Source organism: Aulonocara sp. 'chitande type north' Nkhata Bay, linkage group LG23 (genome assembly GCF_057382095.1).
Source record: "Aulonocara sp. 'chitande type north' Nkhata Bay isolate Kocher_YH1m ecotype deep benthic linkage group LG23, A_spYH_male_GT1.1, whole genome shotgun sequence".
Classification (NCBI taxonomy): domain Eukaryota; kingdom Metazoa; phylum Chordata; class Actinopteri; order Cichliformes; family Cichlidae; genus Aulonocara; species Aulonocara sp. 'chitande type north' Nkhata Bay.
The window spans coordinates 36,791,744-36,802,839 of record NC_141365.1 but is presented as its reverse complement, the minus strand read 5'-3'; positions in this window follow the sequence as shown (position 1 = coordinate 36,802,839).

Below are 11,096 nucleotides of genomic sequence, written 5' to 3'. Positions count from 1 at the left end.
CCAGAACCAAACATTCAAAAGACCCGAGCCTTTTAGGAGAAAAAAGTGGATCTCGCCAGCACTGAGGCATCGCGAAGAATGGGAAAACTGTGGAATCATAACACTTAGTTAGCCTACACATGCAGCAAGACTTGGTTCACTCATTTGGTTCAAATCAAATTAGCTTTAATGTCTCAAATTTCTGCAAAGTACCTAAATCATTTGGTAATATTACAAATTGTAATGTACTAGAATAATAAATAACAGTGTGTTTGTAATTGCCTTAGCAAACTAAACTATCTTCCTAATCTATTGCTAAGATTATCTTTTTAACAGTTAGCTACACAAAGTGTGCTTTATCAGAGGATTAGTATATATTTTTGCGTCAGGAACCAAACATATGGTGTAGAGACTGCTTGCAAATGCCAGTTGCTAGGGAAAATGTGTATTCTATTGCAGCCAGTTAGAGAATAGTCACTAGCTGAAATCAGTCACCAAGAGGTTGGTGCACCAAAACCGTCATTGTGAGTTCTTCGGTTTTGCTAGTATTGCGATCCAAGAGTGGTTAGAAAACGGACATTTCATGAATCTGTGGAAAATCTGTAAGGAGTATACTGATTTAATTGTGTTTTATTTTTGGATACATTTTCAGTGAATTGTTTTAGTTTTACTATTTCTGGAAGGTTAGAGCTCAGACTGGCTCATGATGTCATCAGTAAGCACAAAAAAGAAAAAACAAAAAACAACAACAAAACAGTGCGAGACAAGAGAGCATCGGTTGTTGATTATATGCGATGCTGCATGTAAACTTTGCCTTCAAAGTAAAGGTTGTGTCTGACTGATGAAACCGACACAATTCAAAAATTCCAAATTCTAATTTGAAGGCAAACCTTTTCCTTTTCTGATTTGCACTTCTCAAAGTGCTTTACAAGTAGTTAGCATATTTAGCAAAAGTTTGCAACTGTGGCAATCTGCTACCAATGCAGTCACAAGGTTTTTTGGTGCAGGACCGTATACCACTTTACAGCCACCTAGCGACTGCCAGCAATCTGCACCAGCCAGCTGTTAATACAGGTTTTTCCCTAGTGACTGATGGTTGTAAGGCAATCGCTTAATGGCCTCTAGGTCTCTTTGTTTGAACTGTTTAAAAGCTAACCAACTCTTACTAACTCCATCAATATGAGGATCTAAAATAGCTAGTCATTTTGTCAGTGTTTCAGCCCTCAGTTGTATATTGTGGGTATACTGCTTTTTAGAGTACAGGGAGTGCAGAATTATTAGGCAAATGAGTATTTTGTCCACATCATCCTCTTCATGCATGTTGTCTTACTCCAAGCTATATAGGCTCGAAAGCCTACTACCAATTAAGCATATTAAGTGATGTGCATCTCTGTAATGAGAAGGGGTGTGGTCTAATGACATCAACACCCTATATCAGGTGTGCATAATTATTAGGCAACGTCCTCTCCTTTGGCAAAATGGGTAAAAAGAAGGACTTGACAGGCTCAGAAAAGTCAAAAATAGTGAGATATCTTGCAGAGGGATGCAGCAGTCTGAAAATTGCAAAGCTTCTGAAGCGTGATCATCGAACAATCAAGCGTTTCATTCAAAATAGTCAACAGGGTCGCAAGAAGCGTGTGGAAAAACCAAGGCGCAAAATAACTGCCCATGAACTGAGAAAAGTCAAGTGTGCAGCTGCCAAGATGCCACTTGCCACCAGTTTGGCCATATTTCAGAGCTGCAACATCACTGGAGTGCCCAAAAGCACAAGGTGTGCAATACTCAGAGACATGGCCAAGGTAAGAAAGGCTGAAAGACGACCACCACTGAATAAGACACACAAGCTGAAACGTCAAGACTGGGTCAAGAAATATCTCAAGACTGATTTTTCTAAGGTTTTATGGAGTCTTGATTAGTGAGTCTTGATGGGCCAGATGGATGGGCCCGTGGCTGGATTGGTAAAGGGCAGAGAGCTCCAGTCCGATTCAGACGCCAGCAAGGTGGAGGTGGAGTACTGGTTTGGGCTGGTATCATCAAAGATGAGCTTGTGGGGCCTTTTCGGGTTGAGGATGGAGTCAAGCTCAACTCCCAGTCCTACTGCCAGTTTCTGGAAGACACCTTCTTCAAGCAGTGGTACAGGAAGAAGTCTGCATCCTTCAAGAAAAACATGATTTTCATGCAGGACAATGCTCCATCACACGCGTCCAAGTACTCCACAGCGTGGCTGGCAAGAAAGGGTATAAAAGAAGAAAAACTAATGACATGGCCACCTTGTTCACCTGATCTGAACCCCATTGAGAACCTGTGGTCCATCATCAAATGTGAGATTTACAAGGAGGGAAAACAGTACACCTCTCTGAACAGTGTCTGGGAGGCTGTGGTTGCTGCTGCACGCAATGTTGATGGTGAACAGAACCAAACGCTGACAGAATCCATGGATGGCAGGCTTTTGAGTGTCCTTGCAAAGAAAGGTGGCTATATTGGTCGCTGATTTGTTTTTGTTTTGTTTTTGAATGTCAGAAATGTATATTTGTGAATGTGGAGATGTTATATTGGTTTCACTGGTAAAAATAAATAATTGAAATGGGTATATATTTGTTTTTTGTTAAGTTGCCTAATAATTATGCACAGTAATAGTCACCTGCACACACAGATATCCCCCTAAAATAGCTAAAACTAAAAACAAACTAAAAACTACTTCCAAAAACATTCAGCTTTGATGTTAATGAGTTTTTTGGGTTCATTGAGAACATGGTTGTTGTTCAATAATAAAATTATTCCTCAAAAATACAACTTGCCTAATAATTCTGCACTCCCTGTATGTTACAATAAACATTTTCTAGTTTCTCGCAAATCATCACATATCTATCATATGAGCACCGATATAGAACCCAAGATAAAACATAATTCATAAGTCAACTTAATGAATCCATGCAATAAACGACTATGAGCTCCAATCTAGAGATTAAAAATATAATAGCTGGATTATTCAGTAATTGTTTCCATGGGGACTCTATCAGTCCCTGTGACAGCCTAATGGATTCACAAATATTACACTGTGGATGACCTCTGAAAGTTTCCATTTGTGTAGGTGATCCTGCATTTAAATACAAAGCTCAGATACGTGCACAAATATAGACGCATGCATCAGACTGTTATAAAACTGAATAAATGCGTCTCTCAGGTCATTAAAGATGCATTTGAGTGATCGTTAAGTGAATACAGAAAGGCACTAGTGGGCAGACAGTGTCCTGTTCTTGAAATTATCCTGTCAAAATACACATGCAATTAAAATACTAAGAAGCCTGCGCCCCAGGACTTGCCATTGTACGACTGCATATCTGTCTGTATGTGGAGTGCAAGTGTGTCTGTTTTTATCTCTATTACTGCACATGTGGTTAGGTCCATGGTGCTGAATCACTGTAAGTGATAACACTACCAACCATGTAATTTCATTTTCCTTTTCCATGTCTCTGCATGCGTCTTGGTGCATTTCTTTATCTGAGAGCCCATTATGTGCATGAATGCAGCTGTTCTTGTTTCTGCACTGATGTGTGTGTGTGTGTGTGTGAATGTGTGCTAAATGAGAGCATTTTAATGTGTATATATACACATGTGTGCTTGTGTGTGTGTGTGTTAAATGCATAAATAGGGCATAATGCCAGCAGTGCACCACAGTGGAAGTGGCCATGGCTGTAGCCGTTTCCCCTAGCTGCCTTCCTGTCGCTAGTAATTAGGCTGATGGTCTGTGTGTCTGAGTGTGTGTGTGTGTGTGTGTGTTTCTCCGTGTGCATGAGTGCATGTGCACAAATGTGCCCATATCATGTGCCTCTCTGTATAACCGCCTTACTCCTTATCTTATCATCCCTTTCGCCGGTCTTCTGTATTTTTTTTTTCTTTTCAACCAACATGGAGGGAAAAAAAGACCACCGTAAATAAACAAACAATAGCTCTGAGAGCTCCGTCTGCTCTGAAAGACACGGAGTGAAAATCGATGATGTGACATCACAGCAGCGCCTGCCTAGAATTATAAGTCTCATGCTAAATACAGATTTAGCTTATTCGTGACTCAAGGCTTTTGAAAGAGATTAGCTTTGGTGTTTTCTTCACAGTTTGACTTACTAAATTACTAGCTTGAAACCTTGTGGGTTATATTTTGCTGAAACCCAGTAGTGGTTTTGTTTTTGTTGTAGATATGTCTCAGCATATTACAAAAACAAGAAAATGATGATGTTGCATGTCCCCATGCCTATGAGGAGCTTCGTCTTGGATGTTTGAAGAAAGACAAAAGTGCATGTCTGTTGAAGTTCCAGTTGGACAAATATCATCAATAATCCTTTGTTGTTTTACACATGCAGGTTCAAATTTCTTGATGCTTCTGCAATAAATCCTGACAAGAGTCAGTCAGAAACAATTAGGATTTCTTTTAGGTGGTGTTATTTGTCTCTACTCTAGGAGACTGTGTTGGAAATGAAACTGACTAGAGGGTTAGAGTTGAGATCCTCTGAGGATAAGGCTGGCTGTTTTCTATGTTCTCCGTACTTATTCGCAGAGACCAAAACAACGAAGTGATGCTACTAACAAGTATTGTGTAAGAATCTAAACCCTGATATAGATTGGCTGTGGCTTAAAAGGTAGAAGTGGTTAGTTATTTGATCCTTGCTCCTCCAGTTTTCGTGTCAAAGGGTGCTTGGCAAAGAGATTGAGTCACAAAATTCTCCCAGTGCATCAATTATTTGATGCGTGATAAATGCACTGGGGGAAAAAGAATAAAGAAAATGTATGTCTTCAGTGTATTTGTAGTAGCATTAGCATTGATTTGAATGCTAATGCTAAAAAGGATACCTAGGAAAACAGAAATTGCAAGCTCAGATCAGCAACACTGCTGGCCCGTTGAAGAGGAGAATGATGCCAGGGCTAAATCTCCAAAACAGCAAACCTTTAGTTTAACTAAAGCTGGACTCCAAAAGAAGTTCATGAGCTTGCTTGCTATATGCCGAAGTCACTATGACATCAATACAGGTTGACCCAAATATCAATAGTATACCACCGCTGGTATTTGTATCATATGGATGCTAGTGCAATAGGAACAATACTTTGATTTTGTCCCCTAAGTTTAGTATGTAGCTGAATTGTGTTAAAGTTTTACTTTATTATTGTTTTTTCTAAAGAGAAACATACCTAAGACAAGTGTAACCCACTCCTGGGTAAGTACACCTCACTCTAGGTTCGGGGAGGAGCTGGACATGAGTGCGAATAATCATAACACACAGAAATTTCAGTTAACTGTGACTTTAGTTTCAACAGTAACAGTTTCACAACATTTTCATAGAAAAACAACTAGAAAATAAAATTAAAATAGAAATAGAAATAAAATGCATTGTCCTTAATTATTGAAATTGACCCTTTGAAAGTATTTGTTAGGTTGCAACCTTATAGTTCGGTTTGTTCCTCAGAGTTTGTAGAGTAGAGGGTCAGTCAAGTCAAAACACACATCGAATGAGGGAATGATCTGCAATGATCTGTCAGTCAGAAAAAAAAAGGGGTCCAGTGAAGTTTCACACTTAGTGTTTTTATAGTCTAGAGTGCACTCTTTCTATCTGTTCACTGTTGCCAGTTGGAGTGACTGGTGGAATCCTACCAGAAACCAGATAAACCATTGGCCGTCTGATTGGTTGTGCAGATCTGGGTCCTGGAAATCACACTGGGAGGCTCGCCATCAATTGGAATCACTGGTCTTTTCTCGTCGAGCTCAAAGCTCACTAAAAGACCTAACCTGTATTTTAAAAACAGGTTTATAGTCTCTGATCTATCACTTATTTCAACATTCAACTTAATCATAAACTCAACAACAATAACTGAAATTTGCAATTACTTACATCCTGAAAAATTGTGGTACTCTTCAGTTAACAGATTAAATTGTAACTCATGTTAGAACTTCTGTCTAACCAACATAGTTGCAATAGACACACACTTAACACAATTATTAGACAAATGAAATACAAATGTTAACGCTTAAATTTCTTCAGAACATATGTTACACTAAATTTGGCACAAAAGCTATCAAATTGTATTTGTTCCCTCATAACACAAACACTCATCATTGACATGACACAGTAGAGAAATATGCATTAACTACTATGATTAGCATCATTGTCATGATCATTGAACATAGAAGGTAAATCAGTTAGCTTACTGAGACACGTGGAACGCTATTAACGTAGCCACCACCTCTGCTGATTTCGACAGCTCTGTCTAACATTCAACTCACTATTGAAATGTTAGCCGAAAACCTCTGAACACTTTTTAACAACTTTTACGAAACTTTGCTTCCGTAACCAAGACAGTTTCTGCTGCTAATCAAGATAGCGTCTGATTTTTTCTTTTTCCTGGAGTGGCCGGTAACAATACGCCATGTAAAAACACAAAACTTCCTGTTAACCTTCAAAATAAAAGTTCCTGCTCGGCACAGCAGGAAGTGTGGAAATAAACACATTTTTTCACATTATCACCTCTTGCGACAATAAAATAAAAAACAAATAAAAGAACGATTCTGCAACTAAACAAATACATTATAAAGCTTATCTTATTTTTACCCGTTTCTCCAGCTGGGTTACACAAGCACTATGAAATATATCTGAACTTTTTTGTGTTTACTCATGTCTATCTTATTTCTAGCCTGTAGAACTCTCTAAGTTCAGAATTTGTCATTAATCACGATGCACTGCTGTGTAAATGAACTCTGACAATACACTTTTCCTAGTAGGTAAAACTCTAATATAAGAAATTACTTATAGTTCAAAAGGCCTATCTTTTTATGCATGAGGTTTCCTGTTGGTGGCAGTGCCTTGACGTACCACTTGTGTCAATATCGGCTGCCAAGAGAGAACTGTCCCATTTTCAGAGGCCTTCACAGTCTTCATTAGGATGTTGGAGTGGAATCATAGTGGAATAACTTTGCCAGCCAAGGGTCCTATTGGGACCTTTATATTTATGTTATGTTTCTTGCTGGTTTGTTTCATTTTCACTTGCTGTTCTGAGTTTAGGCACTACAAATTGCTTGGTTAGGTTTAGGGATAAGGAATCTGTTTTGGGATCAAATACGCCTCTTCACAATAGTAACCCTTATATTAAACATGAGTTGAGAGAAACAGACCTGTCTCGCTAATGTCATAACCCAGGATGTCAATCTCCACCACCTTCTGTGTAAAGAAAACCGTTTGAATGCCTTTGCAAAACTGCAATGAGTGACACCCCCAAATAAAATGGGCTTTACAGTGTTTCATTCCCTAGTTTCACAGAGCTGTCAGCATGAACATCAATGACAATAATACAATACTGACAATAATAAAGGAAAATGCGTTCATTTATTTCTTTTATTATTATTAATCATTATTATTATTAATGATGATCCTATGATTTCTTTTAGGACAGTAAATCTGGGCAATTATCAGGATAAAATAGTGGCCTAGAGGCATCAGAGGGCTGCCAAAGAGAGACAGACAACCATTTACACTCACTTGCACACCTATGTCCAACCTTGATAAACCAATTAACCTAACTGATTCATGCATTTAGACTGTGGGAGGAAGTCAGAGAACAGGGGAGAACAGACATATAGAAAGGCCCCAGGTGGCCAGTGACTATGAATCCATGACATTCTGGATGCTAACTACCAATCGGTTTTATTATAGTTGACTTGTGAACTACTTTCTCGTTAGTTTTGCTTGTGCTTAAAAATGCTAAAACCAAGCAGGTTTGGCAGACTCAGGCATATTCAGGGAAAACAAATAGCTCCAGACCATCCATCATCTAACTCCGCCATTGGCGGTCCCAAGCTCGGATGAAAAAGGAGAAGGGTCGAGTGTGGGGTTACCACTACAGAAAAGCTAAACAGAAAAACAGAGACTAACTTTCTGGAAGATGGAGGACCCCCAGCCGCTCAGGAACAAATGATGCTAGGTGGTGAAAGGCGAAAGGAAGCCACTGAACCAATTCTACTTTTGACCAGGAAAACCTATAGAAGCAAAAAAGTTGGGCTACACCTGGACCCATCTGGAAAGAATGGCCCAGGACAGAAATCTCTTGAGATCTACCTTGGGCGGCCCATACCCTGGGAGGGTTAATGGGCAGTAGTTGTATTAGCATCCATCAACTGTGACGAAACTGAAAGCTCAGGGAAAGTCCAGTTTTACAGGCGTTACCATTCCAAAATAGTTCTTCCAACATGGATGTAAACACCCTTAAATTGCAACTGACAGTCAGCACTTTAACCTTGCAGTCTTAGTTTTATTTTAAAGCCAGCAATGATGGAACACAGAGCTATTACATATCTCACCCATTTCAGCCTCACCCTCAATCTACTAATGGTGCCATTGTAGCTGCTGGCTTTCAGCATAAATACACTGATGGGGCTTTTAGTTCATAATGCCCATTTAATTCTGATAAATCCTTCTTTTTTGGGCATTATGAAATGTGCCTACCTTTATTTTTTAAGGGTGACTCATTCAGTTTTTTTTCTTCACCCCAATCAAGATCTATTGAGTATCTCTGAATGACTTCATTTTATTTCTCAATGCTAATTGACATGCAGCCTCATCCTTGCTGCCGTGAGACGGTTTTTGGATGGTAGACAGTCTGTCATCTGTGTTCAGCAGGTACTTGTCTGACTGTGGAGGGAGAGCTGAGCAACACAGAGAAGTTCAGTTCTAGAACTGTCAGATCAGTCTTTTTTTTTTTTTTTTGAACAGGGGTGGGGGTCGGGTGTGGGTTTTCAACAATGCGAGTAGTACATAACAAAGAATTCTGAAGGCTGCAACTTACGTCATTAAAAAGCTCTAACTAACTGCAGGGTTTGATTACTTGCTAGGATATTTCTCTATTATATGAACATATTAATATTAATATATTCATTTTAATATTAATATTCTAATATTAATATTAATATTTTTGGTTTAGTTCTATCCACCAGTTTCGTCTTTAAGATCACATTACCATACCAGTGAAAATGCACAGCAATTTATTCTTTTTAAAGCTATTTTTAAGCCTCGAATGTCACTTGAAAAACTTCCAAGCCTGACACCGCATGCAAGTTTGACACACAAATGTTTCTTAGTGTTAGTGCCAGAACTGCAAGAGAAATGAGCTGCACACAAATGTGACAGTACCCTGGTGTGTTGTGTAATATGCCCAGAGAGTTTTATCCCTTTCTTTCCCCCCACCAAACACAGCAATTTCTGCTGTGTTAGGGCCTCTTTCACGATTCAGACCTTTTCATTTGGCAATTCTGCCACTGCACAGTACACTAATTCAAAGTGCTTAAAGCTTGTTTATATTTCTCTTACTCTTTTTTTGCAGTACATGAGGAAGACAGCTTTTTGGAAGCAGTCATCATTACTCGTGGAAGACACCGAGTTAGTGTTACCCAATTAAACTACTCGGTTAGATTAAGAGCTTGGCTTGGATTGAAATGCAATGGTTGCGTCTTTGTCTTGGTTGCTCCTGAAAATGTACGCAATTGCAGTTATGAAAGATTCGTCCAATTTTAATCTTTAGCCTCAAAATCATACTGACTGGCTCATTTACACAAATAGACATTTTCTTGACTTTCATATTTTTCCCATGAGACTGCGCTGGTAGAGATGAGGCTGTCTGATGGCTTAACGACTCCATGTAAAAGAACTGGAAATCTGCAAATACTTACCACACTTTTAACAAGGACTTGAAATATATTGAAGTTTTACGACTGTGTTGCGTGTGTGTGTGTGTCTTAGCGCCCAGGTCCTCCTTGAACCACTTGAACTGTCCACTCGGCTTGAGAGTATAGGGTTGGGAAAGACATCAAGCTGGAGGACTTAATTGGTCCATAGAGGGCTTTGCTAAGAACGGAGGGAGAGCGAGAGACAGAGGAGAGAAGAATGCATCTGACAGAGTGGAGGCGAGTGCGTGTGTTGGGATGGAAGTAGAGAAAGGAGCAGACAAAATATGCCAATAAGAGAGGGGAAGTCTGGTGAGGGAGCAGTCGTGGAGAAAAAAACAAAGAACAGAAGGTTAAAAGAAAAGGGAAGAAAGATGACAGACAGGTGGAGGAAGTGAGACAGGGCTTGTTGGAGAGCTGGTGAAAATGGTGTCGAATAGCAGTTGGGGAAGATTGAGAGATTGGGATGAAATGAAAGCAGCTGTAAAGGGAACTGAGGGGGAAATGAAAATGGATTGAATGGGGACACGAGGGGAGAAACAAAAGAGAAAAGATGAGCGATGGTAATCGAGAGGATGCATACAAGCCTCCAACTGATGAGAACAGAGAAGAGGGAAGTAAAGGGCTTTCATGTCTCTCGCCGTGCAGCGATTCAAGAATGAATTATAGTCTAGGCACAGAGCAGGAGAATATTAACCCGACACTCATCCTGAATTCAGATTTCGCTCCTCGCCATCATTCACTCGCAAACTGCCATTCGCATGCTAGCTTTCAAACAAACCACAGTATTTTTGAAACTCGTCTTGTCTAGTTCATCTTAATCTTTAAGAACAAGGCCTTTCAGAAATGTGTGGGCTTTCAGAACCCTGGCTGTGCAGCTGAGAGACCACAGTGGGAAATTTCTTTCAGGCATTCGCTCGATGAGGAAGCGGTACATCCATCCGAGTCGAACACTTAGATAAAGGAAACCTCAAGATTCTGAGCATTTGACCAGATTTGAAAAAAACAAACATATTTTTTTGGATACAAACTCAACACTTTACCTAGAAATCTGATTATGTTTGCCTTTTTAAATGACCTGTAAGGCATGTTGCTTTTTTTAGTATTTACTACTGTTCTATCGCGCCTTATTTTCAGCGATTTCCGCTCTGTGTTTGACAGCTTACTCCATTTCTCCCAGGTCATGTATAATAACTGCTCATTCATGAATAAGGCTCTTACAGTATACAGACACCCACCACTTTGTTTTCATATAATACATCTGGCAGTGAAATGTATGACTGTATAATACACATCACAGTCTTTCCACCTTCGTGTGAGTCACTTTGTAAGACCCCTTGATCATTTCGGGCCCTCGGCTAGAGGCTTTGTTTAGACACACAGTTTCAATTAAATTTTCATCTGGGCTTTCTTACATTGT